Below are 23,209 nucleotides of genomic sequence, written 5' to 3'. Positions count from 1 at the left end.
TCAAAGAAAGGGACTGAGTTACTTGGCATTAAATTCACAGATTTCCTGGATAAACATTTAAACTGAACAGCGGGGACAGAGAATTAATGGATTCAGAACATCTCTGTCCCCAGCAACCTAAAACTAATAAGGATACCAGTTCATGCAAAATAGATGTTTGTGCAGGTAAGATTATCATCCTTGATGCCAACCAAAACCAAGCATTTAATAGTGAGTGCCATACCATGTGTACTAATCAAACAGGTGGCAAGAAAGTAGGGGCGGGCAGGCACAACACAGGTTATGTAGACAGGAAACACAGTGTCAGACATAAAGATCTCAGGTGCCTATATACAAATGCACAAAGTCTGGGGAACAAGCAGGGTGAACTCGAACTACGAATACATGAAGGTAAATATGATATAGTTGGAATAACAGAAACTTGGTGGGATGAAAACCATGATTGGAACATACTGGTAGAAGGATACAAACTATTCAAAAAAAACCAGACCCCATAAAAGAGGAGGTGGAGTTGCACTCTATGTAGAGGACCACTATATTGCTACAGGAATGCATGAAACCAAAGATGAAAACCTCCTAGAGTGCATATGAGTCAATATAAAAGAAAAAAAGAATGACATGGCCATAGGTGTATATTATAGGCCACCCAATCAAGCAGAAAAAATAGATGTCCTTTTTGCCAGCCAACTAACAAACATATGCAGGAAACACACAACAATAGTAATGGAAGATTTCAATTATCCTGATATCAATTGGAAAACTAATTCTGCACCAAGTGAGAAATCAAATAAGTTCCTAACCAACCTAGCTGACAACTTTGTTGTCCAAAAGGTAGAGGGTGAAACTAGAGGGACAGCCATACTGGACTTAATTCTTACAAACAGAGAAGAAGTGATAGAGGGAGTTGAAACTGCAGGAACCTTGGGTGAGAGTGACCATGTCATACTACCGTGTTTCTCCAACAATACGGCCTCCACCAATAGGAAGACCCAGCATGTTTTCTAGGCATAAAATCAAATTAAGCCCCTCCCCCAAATTTAGGCCTAGTTTAAAACATGCAAAATAGGGGAAGGGTGGGGGACTTGCCATTTGGAGTGCCGTTGGAGCTGCCACCGCCGTTTGGAGTGCCGTTGGAGCTGCCGCCGCCCGTTTGGAGCTGCCTCTGCCGCTGCCATTGGAGCCGCCGCCGCCGTTTGGAGTGCCGTTGGAGCTGCTGCCACCATTTGGAGCTGCCTCTGCCGTTTGGAGCTGCCTCTGCCGTTTGAAGCCGCTGCCGTTTGGAGTGCCGCCATCATGTTTGGAGCTGCCGCTTCCGTGTTTGGAGCTGCCGCCGTGTTTAGAGTGGCGGTGGTGCTCCAAACAGCAGCAGTGCTCCAAGCGAAGCGGCAGCTTCAAACAGCGGCGGCGGCGCTCAAACGGCAGAGGCAGCTCCAACGGCGGCGGCGGCTCTGCTTCCGTGTTTGGAGCTGCCTCTGCCGTTTGGAGCCGCCGCCGTTGGAGTGCCGTTGGAGCTGCTGCTGCCGTTTGGAGCTGCCTCTGCCGTTTGGAGCTGCCTCTGCCGTTTGGAGCCGCCGCTGCCATTTGAAGCTGCTTCGCGTTTGGAGCACTGCCACTGTTTGGAGCACCACCGCCACTCCAAACACGGCGGCAGCTCCAAACACGGAAGCGGCTGCTCCAAATGTGATGGCGGCAGCTTCAAAACGGCGGCGGCTCCAAACGGCAGAGGCAACTCCAAACGGCGGCAGCAGCTCCAACAGCACTCCAAACGGCGGCGGCGGCTCCAAACGGCAGAGGCAGCTCCAAACGGCGGCAGCAGCTCCAACGGCACTCCAAACGGCAGCGGAATGGGCAGAAGGGAAAGCAACAGCGGCAGGTGCCAAAGGTCTTGGGTCTGCAGCAAAGGTGTTTGGTGGGAGTAGGGAGCTCTCTGCGCTTCGCCATGATCGCCCGTTAGGAGCGGCTGGTGGCGAGGCTGCCCGCGGGGCGCTCTAGATGAGGATGAAAGGGGGAAAATTAAGTTACCCCCGAAAAGACGGCCTAGCCGTTTTTTCGGGGCTCAAAAAAAAATAAGGCCCGGCCTTATTATGTGAGAAACACGGTAGAATTCAACATAACACAAACACAAGCAACTGAACATAATGACACCAGAGTCTTGGATTTTAAAAGAGCTGATTTCAATAAACTCAGAGAGAACTTGGGAAAGATTCCATGGATGAAAATCCTAAAGGGGAAAACAACTCAAGAATCTTGGGAAACTCTAAAAAGTATGATCATAGAAGCCCAGACCAGCACAATACCACTGAGAAAGAAAAACAAGAAATCCAAGAAGAAACCAGCATGGCTACACAAAGATCTCTCTGGCAAATTGAAAGAAAAAAAGGACAAGTACAAAAAATGGAAAGAAGGACATACAACTAAGGCAGAATATCAGCAGATAGCCAGAATCTGCAAAGATGAAGTCAGGATAGCAAAGGCTCAGAACGAACAAAGACTTGCAACAAAAGTCAAAGATAATAAAAAAAGTTTCTTCCAACATATAAATAACAAGAAAAAAATCAAGGAAACAGTCGGTCCACTAAAGAGAGAAGATGGCAAGGAAGTAACAGGCAACAGAGAGAAAGCAGAACTGCTTAACTCATTCTTTGCATCTATCTTCACGCAAAAAGAAACTATAGCTCAACCCACCAAAAACACAACTGTAGTAAACAGACCAGAAATAAAAGTTAAAATAAGCAAAAAAAAATAGTAAGAGAACACCTGTTGATGAAAACAAATCACCAGGGCCTGATGGATTACATCCCAGAGTTTTAAAGGAGATGGCAGAGGTCATCTCAGAACCACTGCACTATATCTTTCAAAAATCCTGGAGCACCGGGGAACTACCAGAGGACTGGAAAAGAGCTGATGTGGTTCCCATCTTCAAAAAAGGAAAAAAAACAGACCCAGGAAACTATAGACCAATCAGCCTAACATCAATACCCGGGAAGATACTGGAAAAGATAATAAAAAAAACAGATCTGCCAACATCTAGAAACAAGTAAAGTAATAACTAGCAGTCAGCACAGGTTTGTTAAAAACAGATCATGCCAAACCAATCTTATTTCATTCTTCAACACAGTGACTAAATTAGTAGATCAGCAAAATATTGTGGACATAATATATTTAGATTTCAGCAAGGCATTCGACAAAGTAGACCACACCTACTTCTTAGTAAGCTAGAAAAAAGTGGAATGGATAGCACCACCACTAGATGGATTCGCAACTGGCTGGCAAACCGTACTCAACGAGTAGTCCTTAATGGGTCTAAGTCTACATAGAGGGAAGTAAGCAGTGGGGTGCCACAAGGTTCCGTCTTAGGCCCAGGTACTCTTCAATATCTTCATTAATGACATAGACGAGGGAATAGAAGGGGAACTTACCAAATTTGGAGATGATACTAAGCTGGCAGGAATAGCTAACACCCAAGAAGATAGGCTCAAGATCCAGATGGATCTTGACAGACTAGAATACTGGGCCGTATCTAATAAAATGAAATTCAATATAGAGAAAAGTAAAGTCCTACACTTAGGCAAGAAAAACCAAAAGTACACATATAGACTGGGTGAAACCAGGCTCAATAGCAGTAACTGTGAGAGGGATCTTGGAGTCTTAGTGGACAACCAGCTAAATAGGAGCCAGCAGTGTGCAGGCAGCCGCCAGAAAAGCTAATGCAATCCTAAATTGTACTAACAGAGGGATACAGTCAAGATCAAGAGAAGTACTAATACCACTCTATAAAGCCTTAGTAAGACCACACCTAGAGTACTGCATCCAGTTTTGTTCACCACATTATAAAAAAGATGTTGAGACTCTAGAAAAAGTACAGAGAAGAGCAACCAGGATGATTAGGGGGCTGGAGGCTAAAACATACAATGAACAGTTGCAGGAACTGGGCTTGGCTAGTCTAGTAAAGAGAAGGACCAGGGGAGACATGATAGAGGTCTTCCAATATTTGAGGGGCTGCCACAGGGAGGAAGGGGTCAAGCTATTTTCTAAAACTCCTGTAGGCCAGACAAGGAATAATGGATGGAAGCTGAACAAGGAGAGATTTAACCTGGAAACAAAGAGAAACTTTCTGACAGTGAGAACAATCAACCAATGGAACAGCTTGCCCTCAGAAGTTGTGGGAGCGCCATCAGTTGAGATTTTCAAGAAGAGATTGGACTGCCATTTGTCAGAAATGGTGTAGGGTCTCCCGCTTGGGCGGGGGGGTTGGACTAGATGACCTACAAGGTCCCTTCCAATTCTGATTATCTGTATCTGTATCTAAGGTTACAGCTTTGAACAGTGTGTTTTGCTTTTTGCCTGTGTCTCTTTTATTCATTTATTGATTATACTTTTGATTGACTGTACGAATAATTTACTGAACTCCTTCCTTGGAACTTTATACATAGGAGATTAATTGCCTGACAATTACACTATTCTTGTGCATTGTGTGTGCCTAGCTGGATTGCAGATGTATCCGTGTTACATATGTATTGAACCTAATGTGTTAAAATAAGAATGCACATGAAAACTGTCTCAGTCCATGATTGTACTGAGCATAGTCAGGTACCTATGCAGTTTTATACAGCACATTCACTCAACTACAGACCCTCCGGATATGCTGTGTTACAACTCACGTCATTTATAGTCAACGGAGAAGATTCCTTCTTGGAAAAAATCTCACAGAGCACATTTATGCCACTTCTAATGATGCCTTGGGGACACTATGTAATCAATGATACCTTGGGGGCATTATGTCTGATATGTCAGTCATCTGTCAGATTATAAACTAGAACATTTCAGCTAGTTACTCGAGCTGTATTTGTGTATTTATTAAAACATCTTTGTGCCACAGGTTTTTAGGAGTCTGTGCACTGGCTCATATAGGCATAAATACCGTTCATTTTTCCCATTTTTGAATGCAATTTGCTCTTGACTTATCCATATATGCCAAATTACTTCATTATCACAATATAACAGCATTACACAGTTGGAGGGGAGATCTGTTAATCCAGCCCTGCCTATTTGTCATCCCCAATGGCTATCCAAATCTTTGCTTGAAAACCTCCAGTGACTGAATCCCAGGACTTCAGGAAAGAGGTGGTTTCATTGCTTGACACAGTAACTCTCAGTCAGAAAAGTCCTGGTAACAGATAATCAGAGTTGGAAGGGACCTTGTAGGTCATCTAGTCCAACCCCCTGCCCAAACAGGAGACCCTACACCATTTCTGACAGATGGGAGTCCAATCTCTTCTCTCCTCATTTTGAGTAAGAATTTCCCTCCTAAAGCTTCTAACCATTTTCCTATCTTTCTAGCCTTAGGTGCCACATCTTGTTCCCTGTGACCAACCCTCAAATATTAGGAAAGTGCTTTTATGTTCTTCCTTATTCTACTCTTAATTGGACTAAACGGCAATGGCTGTTTATTTGCGGCTCCTGCAAACAGACCATCTACATGACCATAGGCAGAACTTGTTAAACACCTTAAAACCCCATGGGGAGTCAGTTCAGACATGCTGGATGGAATTCGCACCCTACATGAAACCTGAAATCTGGATTAACAAACCATAAGTACTAACTAGACTCACTTAAAATATTGTTCCCAAACAAATGAAAATGATGGCTTGACTCGCATGCAACATTCCTGGAGAATGGCTGGATTCCTAGACTTGCAGAACTACAAACTATAACCTTTTTCTGCAGAAACAGAAATCACGTGGAGCAAAAACCAGGACTTTTAAGCTATGATGTACTAAATAAGCCATCATGACCTGATTCATACATACCATACCATAACTGAGAGCCAGTTTTGTTTAATGACAAAGGAGACTGTGAGCCCTAGTCCGTTGAAAGCCGGTTGGGTAGCTTTGGGCCAGTCTGCCTCTCTCAGCCCACCTCACAGGGTTGTTGTTGGAGGGAAAATAGCAGGTGTTTTAGGTGCATTATGTTTGCTGCCTAGAGTTGATGAGATAGATGACATCTAATAATAATTGTTAACGTTCACTTACCAATCAAGGTAAGATAAATGAATCCCACTTTGGCTTAGTGCACATCTGTGAACTGAGGGACCAATGGCTTTTCCATCCAGTGAATGAAATTTCAAAAGCACACCATATCTCAAACCCATGAGGGAGTTTCATTCCCTCACTGTCAAGAGACAAGGTTGTTTAGGTTGTAGCCTCTTTCTTGTGATCACCTTGCTAACCAAAAAAGGTTGTAAAGAGTTGATTGGCAATACCTTTAGGCCAAAGACTGGTCAAGGTTGACCCCACTTTCCCTGTTGCCCAAGATACAATTCTGGTCACACCCATCGATGGGTCACCTGACCTCTTCTCTGTGGCAGGACTCTCTTGGCTTAAAGAGGAAATATCGTTTTCGGGAAGATCAAAGACTGGGGAGGGGAGCTTAAATTTAGGGCTGGGGAGTCCGACGATACTATCGTGAATAAGAAGGTTGGCAAGACGGGAGGGGAAAAACGGTTTGAGAAAAGCGCCCCAGACTTTCCAGATTAAAATATTTGCAGATTTCTAGAAATATTTAATAATAGTTGTGTGTCCGTTTAAAAAACAACAACTAACCAACGACGGCAAATCCCAGGTGGCCCAAACTAAAAGGAAGAGAGAGCCTCTGAGCATATGCAGCATGCCCCCTTTTTCTCCTCCGCCCTGGGTAACAAATCCCCGCCCGCCCGCTTCCTTCCCACCCGCACTCGGGGCGGGGAGGGTGAGGGGTGGTGGTGGAAGGGAGGGGAAAAGGTGAAGGCGTCTTTCAGGTGCGAAAGAGGGCGTGTTAAGCCTTCCGAGAAGGGGAGGGGGGGATTGTCCGCTGAGTCTCGACCCTCCGCTCTTCTTTCCCTCGCGCGGCCGCTTCCTTTGAAGGAAGGGAAGGAAAGCCCCCCGCCTCCCACTCCCCTCCCGCCCCGTCCGCCAAGCACACCCAGTACAGCACGACTGCATGCGGATCTCCTTCCAGCCGCCGAAGGGTTAAGGCAGGCGTCGGGGAGAATAACGCGCGCGCGCTCACACACACACACACACACACACACCGAGACACCACACCAGACGCTTGGAGGTGTGCAGCCGACAGCCACGCTACGCTACAGCCGGCCTCTGCGCGTATGTATGTGTGTGCGCGCGAAAGCGGGAGACATAACACAGACAGGCAGGCACCGCGGCGAGAGGGGATGAGGAGCCGTCAGGGGCAGGACGCGAGGAGGTAAACAAACAATAACCGCACCCCCTCCCTCCCCTGGTCCCTCCCGCCGCCTTCAGTCTCCGGCCGCCTTCTATGCTCGCTTCCCCGATCCCCCCCGCCTCGTTTCATTTGCCTGATCGAAAGCCCGGCAAAGGGTGGATTTTCCTCGGCCGGAGCCCACCCAGCGCCCTCAAGATGAGGTCAAAGAAAGCTCCCTTCCCCGATTGGAGATGGGGTCGGTGCTGGGAGTAAAGATCCTCGGCCGCCCCGGCTGCAACACACACACACACACACACACATACACACACACACACACACCTTCCTTTTCTCCTGCCCAGCCAAGCACTGGATGGCAGAAAAAGCAAACTCAACTCGCTTATCCAGAGGGGGCAAAAAAATAAAAAATAAAAATCGTCTTGAGGAGAAGCAAATGGTAAGGAATCCTGCCCGGGATTTGGGCAGAGACAATGAGTTGTCTTAGACGGGAGGGAGGGTGTCTGCTCCTATTGTAGTTTCCAGCCCTCCCACCTTAAAAGTTTGCAAGGGAGGGAAGCAAAAAGAAAATCACTTATCATCCATTGAGCCCCGGGAGGGAGGGAGGAGGGGGTGCGTTTTAGCCCTGGGGCTGGTCCTCCATCCATGCTCATGGGGGCTGGGGCGAGGGGGAGGAGATTGAAACTACACAAAGGGGGCAGAATTGGGCTGGGGAACCTTTGGCCTCCATGGGAATTTGCTAGCTTTGAGTCAAGCTTCAAAGGAGGGAGTGGGGTGAGGGGAGGGTCAGGGAACAGGAAAGGGCTTGGATTGAGAGCCTGTCCTTCATTTTAAAGCAGGTAATCATGGTAATGAATGGTTTATTTCTGTAAAGTACCCCCCCCCCCTTTTTTTTTTGCCCATGTTGTTCCCATTTTACAGATGAGACCTTGGCAAAGAAAGACAGGAATTTATTTACTGGGTGCCTCTGGGATCCACAACAAGATTGTGGCCCAGAAAGCAAGGCGTATTTCAATACATAAGGGAATGTCCAGAGGGTGGGAAGGGGGCAGGATGCAAACTCAGCTGGGTACTTAACTTTTCCTTCCTCTGCAGGACAGCCCTCTCAAATTGTGTGCCATTCCAGTCTTTTGCAGGGCCTCTTTAGATCACATTTTACAATGGCCTGTGTAAACAACATTTGTGAGCTTCTGAATGGACATAATGTAAGGCCGGGGTTCCCCAAACTTGGCAACTATAAAACTTGTGGACTTCAACTTCCAGAACTGGCTGGAGAATTCTGGGAGTTGAAGCGCCCAACTTCCAAGTTTGGGCCCCCCTGACAAAAGAGCAAGGTCTGTGCTTTCCCACGGAAGGACCCAAAAACCCTGCGACAATTAGATGACATTTTGGGTGATTTTTGAGGGATCTCTAAGTAGATTCTATAGGTAACCTCTTTTCCTGCCTCCTCCAGTACAGAGCCAAGAGGTGGTGGCCGTGGCTTGGTTTGGGCTAATAGCTCTCTGGCGTGAGCAACTTTGAACCCCAGAGCTTGAGTGAAAAAGCATGCCATAAATAGCTGTTCTGTGTCACCCTCTGAAACAACCGAGTGAGACTCTCCCCTTACCTGAGATATGTCTACCTTTTGGAAGTCTTTTGGTGATGTCTGGGAGAGGAAATGTGCTTAAGAACAAACTTTAATGAGCAGTGCAGTTTGTTCACTAGAGGCAGTGACTCTGAATGTGTTCCTGCCATGGCCTTATGCAAGATACTAACTGTATATTATTTTACTCACTTCAAATTATCTTAGGAGGAAATTCTTTTGATTATTACAGGTGTATTAACTTTATTTCAAAAGAAATGATTCATGTGCTGTGTTTGGGAGACTGTTCTATCCATTTTGCTATAAAGGCCCTGGAACATCTGTCCCAAAGGAAATGCCACTGATCCTGATGCTGAATCTGTGACACATACATACGCAGACAGACAAAACCCATCTCCTATCGCAGGATAAACAGGAACCAATTAAACACTGAATGAGTGAAACAAAACAGAAACTGGTAGGAGAGGCATTCCAGCCTGATCAGGGGCAAAACAATGGGACACTGTGGATCCAAAGCTTACATATCGGGAAGGTTGAAAAGCCTGGTTGAAAAGGAGTATTCCTTGTCTTTGCTTCCTGTTAGTTTGATGATTAGCAGGATTAATGCTGTCACTGCTGGAAATTCAAACTTCTGATATCTCTAATCTCAAAGCAATAGCTGGCCCAGTCCAGTGCAGGCAAACAAGGAATAAATTCTTGCTAGACTGACCTAGTTTAGTATATCCTTCCCACTCTTCCTTGTACCCCCCAAGTGGCTTAAACCAGAAGAAGCTGTGAGAACTGGGAAGGAAACATTAGAGCAATTGTTTCACCCTATTACATCAAATCAAACCAAGAATCTTGAGCATTTGCAGAAGGACCAACATGTTGTAGCATAACTTGAAGTCCTCAGCTGAGAAGGATCTGCAACCCAAAACAGATTCTCCAAGGTCCAAAAGGGGATTAGAAGCAGTGATGTTGTCAGCGTAAGACTTCCAGTAGAAGTAGGTTCTGCTCTGTATAATGCGTGAGGCCCCAGCAGGACTGCCTGGTCTTTTGGAAGCAAAACACACCACTGTATTAAAAAATGGGGAGGGAGGGAGAATCTATAAGGTCTAAAGATTTATATAATCTTTATATGATTTCCTTCATAAAATCATTAACTGTCTCATTGGAAAGGATTTCAAAACAGGAGGTCCAAACTGAAAAAAAAGAAAAAAAGAAAAAAGAGGTGGCCTATTTTTGCCCCAGTAGCCAATTTCTAACAGGATTGCTCCGTTCCTCTAAAAGAAGTCAGGGAAGGAGGAAGTATTTTGCAACAGTTTAGTAACTGTTTGATATTTATATGCTCTGGGGAGAGTGCTGTGAGTTTGGGATAGGGTCCAAATCAAAGGATGCTGTAGTCATCTTGCCATCTGGCACCTTGAACTTATTGGCTAAAAGTATTATTCACAGGGAATTTTTAAAAAGAGCAAAAAGAGCAAGATGAATTGAACAGAGAATATGCATACAATCACTTTTGGTTTCTTTCCAGAAGGGGGGGAATATGTCTTACGAATTGGGGATCTGACATTCTCTTGGTTTTCATACACTGTGACAGTATTGCGTGACACATTGTATTTTTTTGTGCAAAGTGGAGATTTCCAGAGACTCCACATTCTACATTCACAGGTCCACATTCCTTCATCCACCCTTCCCTTCTTTTCCCTTTCCGAAGTCTCCTGAGTTACAGGAGGGTTGGATGTGGGGCTGAGAGCCAGGAATCCTGGAACTCTTGAAAGAGAAAGGAGACCTGGCTGTTGAGTCGATTAGAAGCCGGACTTTGGCCTTGCTTGCTGTGAGAAAGGATTTAAAGAGTTAAGCCCTCCAACTCTGTCAGCAGGAAGCTTAGCCCAGCTCAGCCCAGCTCCTGGGAGGGCCCAAGGCAAATTATCCTAGAAGGGTCAGGTGCTCTTCTTTCTCTCGGCCAACTTTCTAATCCCCACCTTCTGTGGAGAGAGGAATCAGTGGGAAGCAGGCCCATGACCAGGAGACGGAGAAGCTTTCAACCGCTTAATCTGTTCTCCCCCCTCCAGTAACCAGAGAGGGCAGAAATCTAATAGCCCAAATGTTTTGCTGAAAAAACACCTCAGACCTACCAGTGTGGGGAGAGATGGGGAGAGATAGTCTCTCTCTCTCTCTCTCTCTCTCCCTCCCTCCCTCCCTCTCCACTACTCCTTACTCTCCTGCATAGCTGCAAATAATTAAATCAGGCCTGGGTATCCCAAAGAGGTGGGGGAAGACTGACATTTCACCAAAATTGTTGGATGAAAAATATAGCTGGAGTGGGAGCTGGGAGGGGCGGAGAATCTAGATCTCTGCATACTTGATTTCTGGTTTATTGTTACATTGGTTAATGTAGTCGACCTTCTCTTAAGAGATTTAGATGTTATATTATGTCATGCCCTGATGCCTAAGGGATTACATAACTTCCACTGAGGTGGCGGGGTGGGAGGAGGGTTGTTTCTTTATTTTTTTACACAGAGTGTATCTTATATGGTGTTTTTATGGTAGAAGTTTACCAGAAAGGTAAACCAGTGATTGAATTAAAATGGTGACTGTATTTTACTTGTCTTTGGTCGTACCTGTATGGCCAAGTTTATTACTGTAATTAACTGTTTTGGGAGTATAGTGACTCTTCATTGGGAAAATAGGGATTGAGTAAGGGACAAAATTGAATTTGTATACAGTTAGTCCTCAATTTACAACCACAAGTGAGCCCAATATTTCTGATGCTAAGCGAAACATTTGTTCGCTGAGTTTTGCCCCATTTTACTATTTTTCTGCCCAAAATTTGTTAAGTGAATCGCCATAAATATGAGTCAGTTGCCAAGTGTCTGAATTTTGATTGCATGACCATGGGGATGCTTCAACTGTCATAAGTGTGAAAAACAGTCGTAACTCAGTGCTGTTGTAACTTTGAACAGTCACTAAAATGAACTGTTGTAAATGGAAGACTACTTGCTTCATTCTTTAAAACAACCACTTGAAAAATGGGGCAAGTTAAATTATACTAGATTCATTAAATATCTTGAAAAAAGCCCATTTTTCTACTTCTGGGAAGGATATAAGAGGCTTAAGGCAATAATTTTTGCTCTTTTAAACCTCCTGAAACATTCCTGCTCCTTTCCACTCCTGTTATATCATTAATTCACTTATTTTCTGTGGGCCAGAAATGAGGCATCCTGTGGCTCCTGGAAACAGCTAAGAGCATCGTCCAACTGCAAGGAATTTGCCAAAGCACAGACATTTGTTTGGTATGTATTTTGCTTTCAGCAGCAAATTTTGACTAGTAATCTCAGATTATTGCATACAAATCAGTGTACAACTAGAGACTTATCAATACAGGTATTCCTCAACTTATGACCATCGATAACAATCAAACCCCAATTTTCTGTTGCTAAGTGCAACATTTGTTAAGCGAGTTTTGCTTCATTTTACATCTTTCCTGCCATAGGGGTTAAGTGGTTAACTCCTTTGTAGTTGTTAAGCTAGTGACATGGTTGTTAAGTGAATCTGGCTTCCCCATTGACTTTGCTTGTCAGAAGGTCGCAAACGGTTATCACATGACCCCAGAATACTGCAGCCGTCATAAATATGAGTCAATTGTCAAGCTTCTGAATTTTGATCACATGACCACAGTGAAGCTGCAACGGTTGCAACTGTGAAAAATGGTCATAAGTCACCTTTTTTAGTGTTGTAACTTCAAACGGTCACTAAATGAATTGTTGCAAGTCGAGGACTGCCTGTATTGGTATACCACCAGGTCTGTTATTCAGAATAGGGAAAATAATCAATTTTGGATTCATTCATTTCTCACACCTTATATTTGTTTGATCCTGCTTCTGCGCTGAGTTTCATTTTTTTTTTCTTTAAAAAGCCACTACTCAACTTTAAACATGTAATTCTTCTAATGTATGGCTTCCTGCATGCAATTTTGTCTGATAATATATTTTCATAGGCAATTTCCTTAGAATGCCTTTTTCCCACGATTCCTGCCGCGATATATGCTTTTCCCTCTCATAGGCATTTTTGTAAATATTATTTTATGGGAGAATTTCAGGACTCAGAATGGTACAAATGGTAGAATGGTATAGCCAGGCTGTAGTCTGCCTTGTGTGGGAAGTATCGAATTAGCTCTGTTCACCAAATTAAGTTTTTTTTAACTTGCTGAGAAGATTTTTATTTAAAAAATACAGTGACTTTAAAATAAAATAAAATGTAATGAAATAAGGTTAGAAGGGTCTACTATATCCATAGTTACCTCTTCCATGTGGCTAATTCCTTTTTTGTATGATGTGCATATATGTCTTTGAATATGGATAAAATGCAGAGCCTTAATTAGCAAAGCTTCCTACTTGATTGGGGGGATGTGCTACTGTGGGTAGGTGTTATGGAGCTCAGGTCTGCAGTGGCTACAGGTGGCTCTGCAGGTGCTGGGTGAGCCAGCCAGGACTGCAACTGAGTGGGTGGTCCTGTGGACAGATATATGCTTCAGAGTGCCAAGTAGACAGGAGGGGCTGCTAGGCATTACAGATAGTCCTCAACTTAACAACAGTTCATTTAGTGACAATTCTAAGTTACAATCGGTGGTGGGATTCAGCCGGTTTGCACCGGTTTGGGCGAACCGGTTGTTAACCACCAGCCTACCCATACCCACCCCAGTTATCAAAGTGGATCCTGGACACTGCGCTACAGTGGAGAAACGGGCGACGGAGCGGCCAGGTGTAAGGCAAGGAGTAGGCCACTTTCCCTCTTTCTTCTCCCTGGTCCTCTTCCCCCCTTGTGCCAGCTACTCCGTTGCCTGTTTCTCCACTGCAGGCAGTGCCCAGGATCCACTTTGATAGCTGGGGGAAGTGTAATTTAACAACCGGTTTGCCCAGGGTCCTGCATGCATGGCTGAGCTGGAGGACAGGGATGGACCATGCCTCCCATGACAGCCAACCTGACCCTGGGTGAACTGGTTGTTAAATTATTTGAATCCCACCACTGGTTACAACAGCACTGAAAAAAAGTGACTTATGACTGGTTTTCACACAACCATTGCAGCATCCCCGTGATCACGTGATCAGAATCCAGGTGCTTGTCAGCTGACTGTCATTTATTATGGTTGCAGTGTCTCGGGGTCATGTGATCACCTTTTGTGACTTCCTGACAAGCAAAGTCAAAGGGGAAGCTAAATCCACTCAATAACCGTGTTACTAACTTAAGAACCGCAGTGATTCACTTAACAGCTGTGGCAAGAAAGGTCACTAAAAAAGGCAAAGCCCACTTTAAATGTCTCACTTAGCAACAGGAATGTTGGGCTCAATTGTGGCTAAGTCAAGGACTGCCTGTACAGAGTGTAGATGGATACGATGGAGTACAATATCCCTGGAATTCCTAATGCTGTTGTAGGATTCCTCAGGAGAAAAAAAACACCAGCAGGAGCAATAGATTTTGCTTATAAAAAGCCAGCAGGGAAGGTCACAAATGGAGATCATGTGACTGTGGGATATTGTAATTTTGAGCTGTTTTGCCAAGTGTCCAAACTGCAAGCGCGTGATGGGGGGGAGGCGTGCTGGAACAGCCGGATCTTCAAGGACCATTCATAAACACGGTACCACTCGTTCAGTTTTGTAAGTTTGAACAGTCTCTGAATGAACGGTTGTAACCCAAGGACCACTTGTATTGTAGACTTTAGAGTGGTAGGCATCAGATGAGGTAATTGGACGTTAGCTTGGGTTCAGTTTGAAAGATCACGATCCAGAATGTGCAGCTTAATAAGAGGGGTAAGCATACCGAAGCTTTAGGCCCGCCGTCTATTTTGAAAATTCTCTGTGGGCGATTAATGTAGATGTGTTTTTTGTGTATCTATTCCTTCTCTGTCACCTGCTGCTTACAAAAGAAGCAAGAAGATCTTCTTTAAAAATGGAAGGGGGAAAAAAGAGTATTACAATGAAAACAGACCATTGGACTCACTGCATCAGTCCATTCCATACTAAATACTCCTTCTGGGATGTTAGTCCTTAGCACAGAAAATTTCTTGGCTTTAGAGGCAGAGATCCTGGAAACACTTTGCCTTTTGTTCTCTCTGGATAGCTACTGAGCCAGCAGCTGTAGTATAGTTGTCTTGCATTGGTGACCTGCAAGCTCCTTGTCTTTTACTTTACACAATGCTTGTCTTTGTTCCCAGGATGTGTAAGTGTGCTGTGGCTATATGTCTGAAATTATGAAGCCGTGAATGTATGGAAGCATTGTTAAGCTGCAGCTGTTTCTGAGATGGGTGGACAAAGTTGATAGTATTATTCCTCACCTAGACAAAATGATTGTAGACTAGAGGGATTTGTAATATTGTGTTTTGTTTTGTTTTTGTCTCTTTGGTAAGATCAAGGTAGCATTTATGATCTTTTTGTCGAGGGAGGGAGTGGGAGAGAGAGAGAGAGAGAGAGAGACTCATGCTTCATTGTCACTGGTGAAATTTAGGGTTAAGGCATTTGTAGCTAGATCTCCCTTATCAGATCCAGCAATATGACTTAGCAACTGGCGTCTCAACTGCTTTGGGTATCAGAGAACCCATTGAATCCCAAAAGGGCATTCAAACTCCCTGCCCCCCGCCCCCGAATAAAAATGGCTACCATCTCACATAACTACAAATCCTATAAAATCCAGCATTCGTCCGTGAAGTCTACATGATCTGGACATTCTTGTATGAGTTCTCCAGGAATCTGGTGGATCTCCTGAGATGGTGGCTACTTTTGATTGAAAAAGAATACGGTATATTGTGAAGAGATCACAATAGGCCATCATGTGATGGTATCCAGGATCTGAAAAGGTGGTGTACCCCTGCCCTGATCTGTTTCAGCTCTCTCAGCTTCATATCTCTCCAGATGTGTTGGAGGGCAATCTTTAACACCTCTATTCTGGCTGGCGAAGGCCACTTTATGTACTATGCAATAGCCATAGGAATGTGTTCTTCAAAGGAGAGAAATGGCTGCTTCTTAAACTTGTTTATACTCCAAGTGGCCACCTCTGCTTACAGGAGATTGCTATTTATAACTGTGATCTCTCAACGAGCTGCTCCTGTACCAGCTCTCAATTTGGAGGAGGAGAACAAAGGAGGCCCACTCCATTATTGACCATGGAGGAAGAAAATTGTATGGGAGAATTCAGAGCAAATATTTGTTTCTTTGCCTGCAGACTTGACAAAGCAAGTTTCCTGTAGCAGGAAACCCCAGGCACTGCACTGCAGTATTGTATAAAGAAACTTAGCCAGGAAAGATTTATTTCACATCAATTCTTCTCCAGCTTTTTTATTTTCTTTTTGTTCTAGAGTTGAAAGAGTTTCAGGCGTGACTTTCTCATTCATCTGATATTAGTGCGGCTTCTGCACTGGGATTCTCTGGGATTCCATGTCAACCACAGACTTCTATATCAATATCGTTTTTCTTAAATCTTAAATCAGCTGGTGCTGAAAACTGAACAGCATATACTTGTGGTTTACTCAGAGCTCTTAGTGTTGTGCTGTGGGAATTGTACGCCGCTTGGAAGTTTGCAAACTTTAGTCCATCTCAGTCACAAAAGTGGCCTTTGGTGAAACTACAGTGAAACTACAAGGCAACAGGTTTTGGTGTTGGGCAATTACAGGACATGCTATGATTATGAATGTGCTTTGAATATAGGGCCCAGCAATAGTAAGCAGTGTGATAACAGTCTCCCCATCTCTTTTCAAACCTGCCAAGCAAAAGAGTGGAATTCCAAATCTGTTATTCGTGTTTTTATTTTCTGTCCCTGATAATGCCTGTGTGGTATTCAAATAGGCTCCTTGCAAATTTGACCTATCATTTTTCTTCCTTTTCTTTCTTATTGCTTGTCATTGTTCTGTTTCAAAAACCACAACTGTAATGGGCAGCAGTAAAGTGCATCTGAGATCACAATGTGGTTATGCCTCCAAATACAGCACCCTAGATAAATGTCAACAGAAATAGGAAGGCTTCCAGTATTTTTGCTCAGACCCTTTGGATGCCAAATAACGTAGACTATTCTTTCCCAAAAGCATAAGGATTTCTTTTCCATCCTGGTACTTTTTATACTAAGATTTCTGGGGCAGTTGGGCAAAACTGGTGTAAAGGCTTCCGAATTCAATCTAGCAAACTTTAATCTTTTTTGTAACCCACCACCGAGAATGATTGTGCATGAATTTTTAATTTCTGTGCTGCATGGCCTGTGTGGCCGGGATGATTAAGCAGCCAGCCCTCGCTGTCTTCCCCTTGACAATAGCTGCAAAGCGCTACGTCTTCCAACTGGCAGGCATTTTTGTTGGTTCATCTGCTTGCAGATGGCTGTGACTCCACATTGATCTAGTGTTACAAAGTCAAAGATTGAACATATTGATCTGACTTACAAAGACTGTTAATATATTGATTTGAATGCTAAGCCAGGGTTTCTTTAATCTGATTTATACCTGGGGCTAATCCATAGTTTCTTTAATCATGATTTACTGAATAAAGCACAGCAGGGTGGATTTGTGCAACCCACTATATCACAAACTCTGTTTTTCAGACCCACAGTGGCTATGTTCATATAATGTGCTCAACGTGTGACTAGACAAAGCAAGCATGGCCAAATGTGACATGGAAACCCACTATTTCTGACCTTGCAACAGGCAGGATTTCTAAGAACAGCATGTCATGCACACCATGTTCCTAAGGCATATTGTGCTGATATGCATGGGCAAAAAAACAAACAAACAAAAGAGGTAATATTGTGGAAAATAGCTGTTATTTATTTTGAATTATAACTCAGAAATCAAATTACAAAATACAACAGGATTCCTTGTCCCCCACCCCACCCCCAGCCTATTAGTAGGTGGAGTAGGTAGTAGGTGGGGTTATCACTTTGTTGCATCAAACATTTTGAATAAAGGATCTATGCAGATGGGTTGGACACTTTGACTGTAAGTACACTGTCATATAGTGGCATTATGTACTGTTGACTTTTCGGAAACAGAAATGTAGTTTCCTTCCCAAATGCATTTATATCTGAAGTTTGGACGTGGAAGAGGCAACAGGGAAATTGGGGGAGGATGAGAAAGAGAGCAATTGAGAAGGAGGAATGTGAGCAGATCCACACAGGAACACTTGACTAGTGCCGTAAGCAGCAGACTGTTTGTGTGGAGGGTCAACATGCAGGTTTGCTGTTTTATGGCCATGCTAGGGATTGCCAGGATGTGTTTTGCTAGACGTGGCACATCGCAGGTGAAGATAGGCTTGGTTTTATAAGCCCTCGATGTTTAGGAGGGTTTTCTTCCTGCAAGAAGTACGTTAGTCACTAGGGGGCACTGTGCTGCAAGTGCTGCTCCCCTTTTCCAACAAACTGCAAGCTGTAAAGAAAACAGTGTCTCATCTATACCGGTAGATTAGAGGCCGTGAATCATGTATTCCAAATAAGATTATTCACTTCTCTATTTCAAATTTACCATGTTTCTCCAACAATACGGCCTCCACCAATAGGAAGGCCCAGCGTGATTTCTAGGCATGAGGTGAAATTAAGCCCTGCCCCCCCAAATTTAGGCCTATTTAATCCATGTGTTTCCCCGCCATTTCTCACATCGTTCGTTAAAACTACATGAGGTGAAGAGAAATGGGGGGGAAGGGGAGGGAGAAAACTTGCATTTAGGAGCGCCCTGCAGGTAGCCTAGGCTAGAATACCCCAATCTACTACCGATAGAACATCGGCCGATAGAAGCTCCCCGAAGGCAGAGTCACCAACCACTTCTATCGGCAGGTAGAAGCGGCCTCGGGGCGAGCGCCCACGCGCACTCCCCTCTCCACGAAGCCATTTCTATCGGCCGATGGAAGCTCCCCAAAGGCAGAGTCACCAGCCGCTTCTGTCGGCCAGTAGAAGTGGCTTCGTGGTGAGGGGAGTGTGCCTGGGGCGCTCACCCTGAGGCTGCTTCTACCGGCCGATAGAAGCAGCTGGTGACTCTGCCTTTGGGGAGCTGCTATCGGCCAATAGAAACGGCTTCGTGGCGAGGGGAGTGCACATGGGGTACTCCTGTCAGGAGCACTCTGCGGGCAGCAACGCCTTGCCCTGAAGCGGCTGGTGACTCTGCCTTCGGGGAGCTTCCATCGGCAGATAGAAACGGCTTCGTGGCGAGGGGAGTGTGTGTGAGTGCTCGCTGCGAGGGTGCTTCTACCGGCCAATAGATTTCCTCCCCCACGCACACCCCTACCTAGAGTGCCCCATGCGCACTCACCTCTCCACGATGCCGCTTCTACCGGCCGATAGAAGCGGCTGGTGACTCTGCCTTCGGGGAGCTTCCATCGGCCGATAGAAGCAGCCTTGTGGAGAGGTGAGTGCGCATGGGGTACTCTAGGTTGGGGTGCATGTGGGGGCGGAAATTAAGTCACCCCCGAAAAGTCGTCCTAGCCATTCTTTCAGGGCTCAAAAAAAATAAGACCCGGCCTTATTTTATGAGAAACACGGTTTTTACTTAAATCCAAGGATTATAATTTGTATTCTGGATACCTGGAAAAATGGGGTTCCTGGAGCCCCTCCAAAAGTTACTCTGTTAGAGTATCCTAAATTCCAGATGCACATTAGATGGCAGCAAAGAGACACCGAAAACTTAACGGATTTGCTGCTGTCTAGCAGCCCTGATATTTGAAAGCCCAGATCTGATAGCCTAACTGCTGTATCTTAATTCTTAATGTGACAGAGATTAGAAATAATTAATGAGGAATAATTAATTGTGTGTAATTAGTTTGCATCACATTTGCATTCCATTAAGAATCCTTTTTATCCTTGTCCTAACCATTTTTAGAACATGCCCCTCCCTCAGGTCTGAGCCCAGAAAAAGATGGACGCAGCCCAGGAATAATTCCTGATCTTCTGCACCAGACACAGCACTGACCCCCCCCCCTCCAAGAAGCAATGTCAAAGAACAGGCTTCGTTGTAAATTGAATCCATTTCTTCTCCCAGAAAGAAATCTAGAATTGCTTTTGTAGAAGGATTGAAATTTGTTGGCTGAGGGACCTGTAAGATTCAGCACAGGCTCCATGACAGGAGCAGAACAAATATCTCATTTCCTGCCATAATAATAGATTCACCAAGGAAGTACCCCGGATGCACTAGAGATGGGATCTCTTCAAGTGGGCAGATTTGTGCATGGGACAAAAGCGCCACTTATCTCCTGTCTTCCGTTTCCTCCGATTTTTAATTGGTAGGCATGCTGAGTTATAGTTGCTGTTTTTACTGGTTTGGGGCTTTTCTGTTTATTTATTTGCTTTTCCACCGATCTAGCAGGAGCACGCATCTTCTCCCCGCTTTTAGCATACTTCGAATATGAGAAGAATCTTTTTTTTTTTTTTGCAACACAGGATGAAGAAGAATTTTCTGTGAGTCAAAAACTGGGTTTGATGCATTGGGCAACCTTCTTCCTAACCAGAGCGCTGTTTCGCAGCCATGCAAGTGAAGGATCCAAGGATCCCATTTTTGGAGATCAAGATTAAGCATGTCTTGTGGCCTTCTTTGTTGTCAGTGACCTCAAGGCCATGCTGGACAATACATTCTCCTCCTCCAAACGAAGGAGAATCCTGTGGGAGTACATGGATTCTGATGCTACCCTGCTACAACCCAGGAAATGTATTGGTATATGAAATGTGCAATGCAGCAAGAATCACAGATGTTTTCTATTTAACCTCTCCCCAGTGCTTCATATCAAGAACCACTCTGAGGATGCATTATTTTGCAGAAAGAAGCACATTCCAGGAAATGAATTTCATAAAACCCACAAACAATTTGCTCATCCCATTCTCTCTGCGGAGTAGTACGGTAGCAGCACCTTCCCTTCGGAAGTTTTGCCCCTGGCTGGTTTTTTATTGCACAGTTTTGCTAAGTCCTTAGTCATCCTGGAAGCTCCATTCTAAGCAACAAGGGTGAGGAAAAGAGGAGGAGGAATTAATTTTGTAGTTCAGTGATGAAGGCAATAATTAAGACAGGATGTATTTGAGTATAAGCAGATGAGAGAAGATGGGATAACATAGAGAAGAAGAGGCTAGACAAACATTTGCCTTGTCACCGCAGCTCAGTATATGATGACTGACAGTCCTGACTGGTTGTGATTGGGGCATTTTCTCATCCAGTTTTTGCTTCTAGTCTTCATCCAACCTTCTTTTCTTGCCATCATTCCTTTGGATCATTTCATGCTTTAACACTCCGCTCCTCTTCCCCTGCTCTCTTTTCAAGCCCCTTCTAGCATTTTCTCTAGAAGTGGCTTCTATAGCGGTCTTTGAGTTATGACCATAATTGACCCTGGTAATTAAAGATATAAGTTGTGTCGGTCGTAAAACAGATCACCACAGTGACCGGACCTGATTTGACAACCTTTTTTTGTTGTGGTTGTTAAGCAAACCTCTTGTTTGCTGTGGGGCAGTTTTTGCCAGAAAGTACAAGTAAATGCTGCTTTCTGGCAAAACTCTCATAAATCACAGTCACATTACCACAGGATACCCCAAACCGCAATGAAGGCAGGCTGGTTGCTGAGTACCCATAATGCAGTCACATGACCACAGGTGGGCACTATTGCAGCTTGAAAACTGGGTCATAAGTAGCATGAGGGGGTCTGTGTAACTTCAGATGTGTCAAATGGCTAGTCCTAAGTAAGTCCAGGGCTACTTGACTGGTGGCTCTCATATTTGTTCTCCTAAGGCTCACCATGAGAGAGTTAAGTGACTCAGTCCTTAGGAATTTACCTGACCCAAACCACTTGGTGTATCTTTCCCACCTCTGTGGCCTCCACATACCTTCACCTCCCATTGACCTTAAAATTTGACAATCCTGTTTGGAGCTGCTGGGAGTTATACTCTAGTCTAGAATAACAACATGTTCTACAATATTGCAGGAAGTCCTGTTGACTAAGAAGCCATTGGTATTCTATGTGTAATTTAAAACTGAGGGAGGAATCTTTACACCAAACTCAGATTAGAAGACTAAATTCCATTTTGCCTTACCTGCAAAAATGTGTGGGATTGCTAAATTATTTAATCTGTGGGTACATTCACATCACTAATTGCTAGTTACTAACAAAACTTTTTCTCTGTTTTAAACATATTCAAGGTCAAGCCATTTTTTTTTTTTGCCAGTGCTTTGAAAGCTGACTGCATATTTCTGTTTCTGCATCATCTATTTGTCCAGGGTTTACTCAGTACTTTATATTCACACAACAGACTGAACTTAGTATCTAGAGGGTCTGGTTTGGACAACATGCAAGATAAAATGTGGTTAGAGAAAAACCAGAGAAAACATGATGTGCAATATTTCTTTGTATTATATTTCTTGGTCTAAACGTCCTTGGAAGGAGATTTCTATCTTGCATTTTATTCTCACCTGGCTGGCAGATTATAGACAAAGGGACTGGCCCATGTGTTATGGCAAATTTAATTTACAAGTGAAAGATGGGAAGATAGACCCCTCCCACTCCCATAATACAATTTTGTGTTCATTGGGTAATAACCCTCTGAACCCCAGTAAATTGAACCTGTGAATAGAGAGCAGAAGATAATCCCTAGCTTTATATGACTAAGGGGCAGGGGTATCAAACTCGCTTTGTCACGTCATCACGTGACATATCGCAACTCTTTCCCCCTTCGCTAAACCGAGGGTGAGCGTGGCCAGCGCATAACGCATCCGGCCGGCGGGCCACAAGTTTGATACCTGTTAACAGGCCAATCAACTGCAAAGAGAATCCTGTGTGAATAGGATTTCAGTTTGTATGATACACTCACTGACACTTCCTATGTGTTTGAACCCCAGGAGATGGGATGCTACTGCATTAGCAAATAACAAAGGCCCACATTTGGCCCCTGTTTCTACATCAAAATCCAAAGTTGAGTTTGAAAATTCTAGGCGTTGTGTTCCACCTTATTTGGAAAGGGAAAGAAAGCTCCATGGCACTGTCTGTAAGAAATTCTGTCTTTCCTGTTCTTCTTTCTGCTAGGATGCCATTAGATGGAGCCTGAGGCTGTAAGGACAGGATGGCTGCTGTGAAGATACTCCAGGGCCATGTTTCCAACATGGGCTCTTTTCACTGTTGCTTTTGGTTGTTGTTGTTTTTTTACCTGCAGGGCAGAAAGCCAAGAATGCAAGGAATCTGATCTCATCCTAGGCTAAGGCAAACACCCAGCATAGCAATACCTTGTGCTGGGTCATACCATTTGCTTACGATGCCGGGGTGGTGTTGAGATTAGTGCGCTGCTGGAAATGGAGTGGAGCCCAGTGGATCAAGCCACTTGGGTGTTTTTATAGAAGGAGTTTTATAGAGTTTGAATTCACAAGGAAATTACATCTTCCCCTTGAAAGTTACAGGTTTGAATGGAGTAACTAGAGATATTTGAAAGACTTGTTCACGCACTTTG

At 44.3% G+C, this 23,209-nt stretch overlaps 1 protein-coding gene across 7 annotated transcripts in view; it reads left to right on the top strand.

Annotated features, from left to right (window-relative positions):
• Positions 1 to 6,628: 6,628 nt before the first annotated feature.
• CCDC120 (coiled-coil domain containing 120) overlaps positions 6,629 to 23,209 on the top strand; it is a 45,801-nt gene continuing 29,220 nt past the window's right edge. For 2 of the 7 annotated variants that reach the window (XM_087956730.1, XM_087956735.1), the window contains exons 1-2: positions 7,084 to 7,139; positions 11,986 to 12,069. The gene's annotated coding sequence lies outside the window, so the exon portion shown is untranslated. Of the gene's footprint in view, positions 6,797 to 7,083; positions 7,240 to 7,520; positions 7,652 to 11,985; positions 12,070 to 23,209 lie in introns of those variants that run through there. The other 5 variants (XM_087956731.1, XM_087956729.1, XM_087956732.1 and 2 more) reach the window with 4 other exon arrangements.

The sequence above is a fragment of the Notechis scutatus genome, chromosome 2, assembly GCF_049901735.1.
Source record: "Notechis scutatus isolate UNSWTSFEM ecotype Mainland chromosome 2, rNotScu1.2, whole genome shotgun sequence".
Taxonomy (NCBI): domain Eukaryota; kingdom Metazoa; phylum Chordata; class Lepidosauria; order Squamata; family Elapidae; genus Notechis; species Notechis scutatus.
Note: the sequence above shows the minus strand (reverse complement) of the source record. Positions and strands in the feature narration are given on the sequence as shown.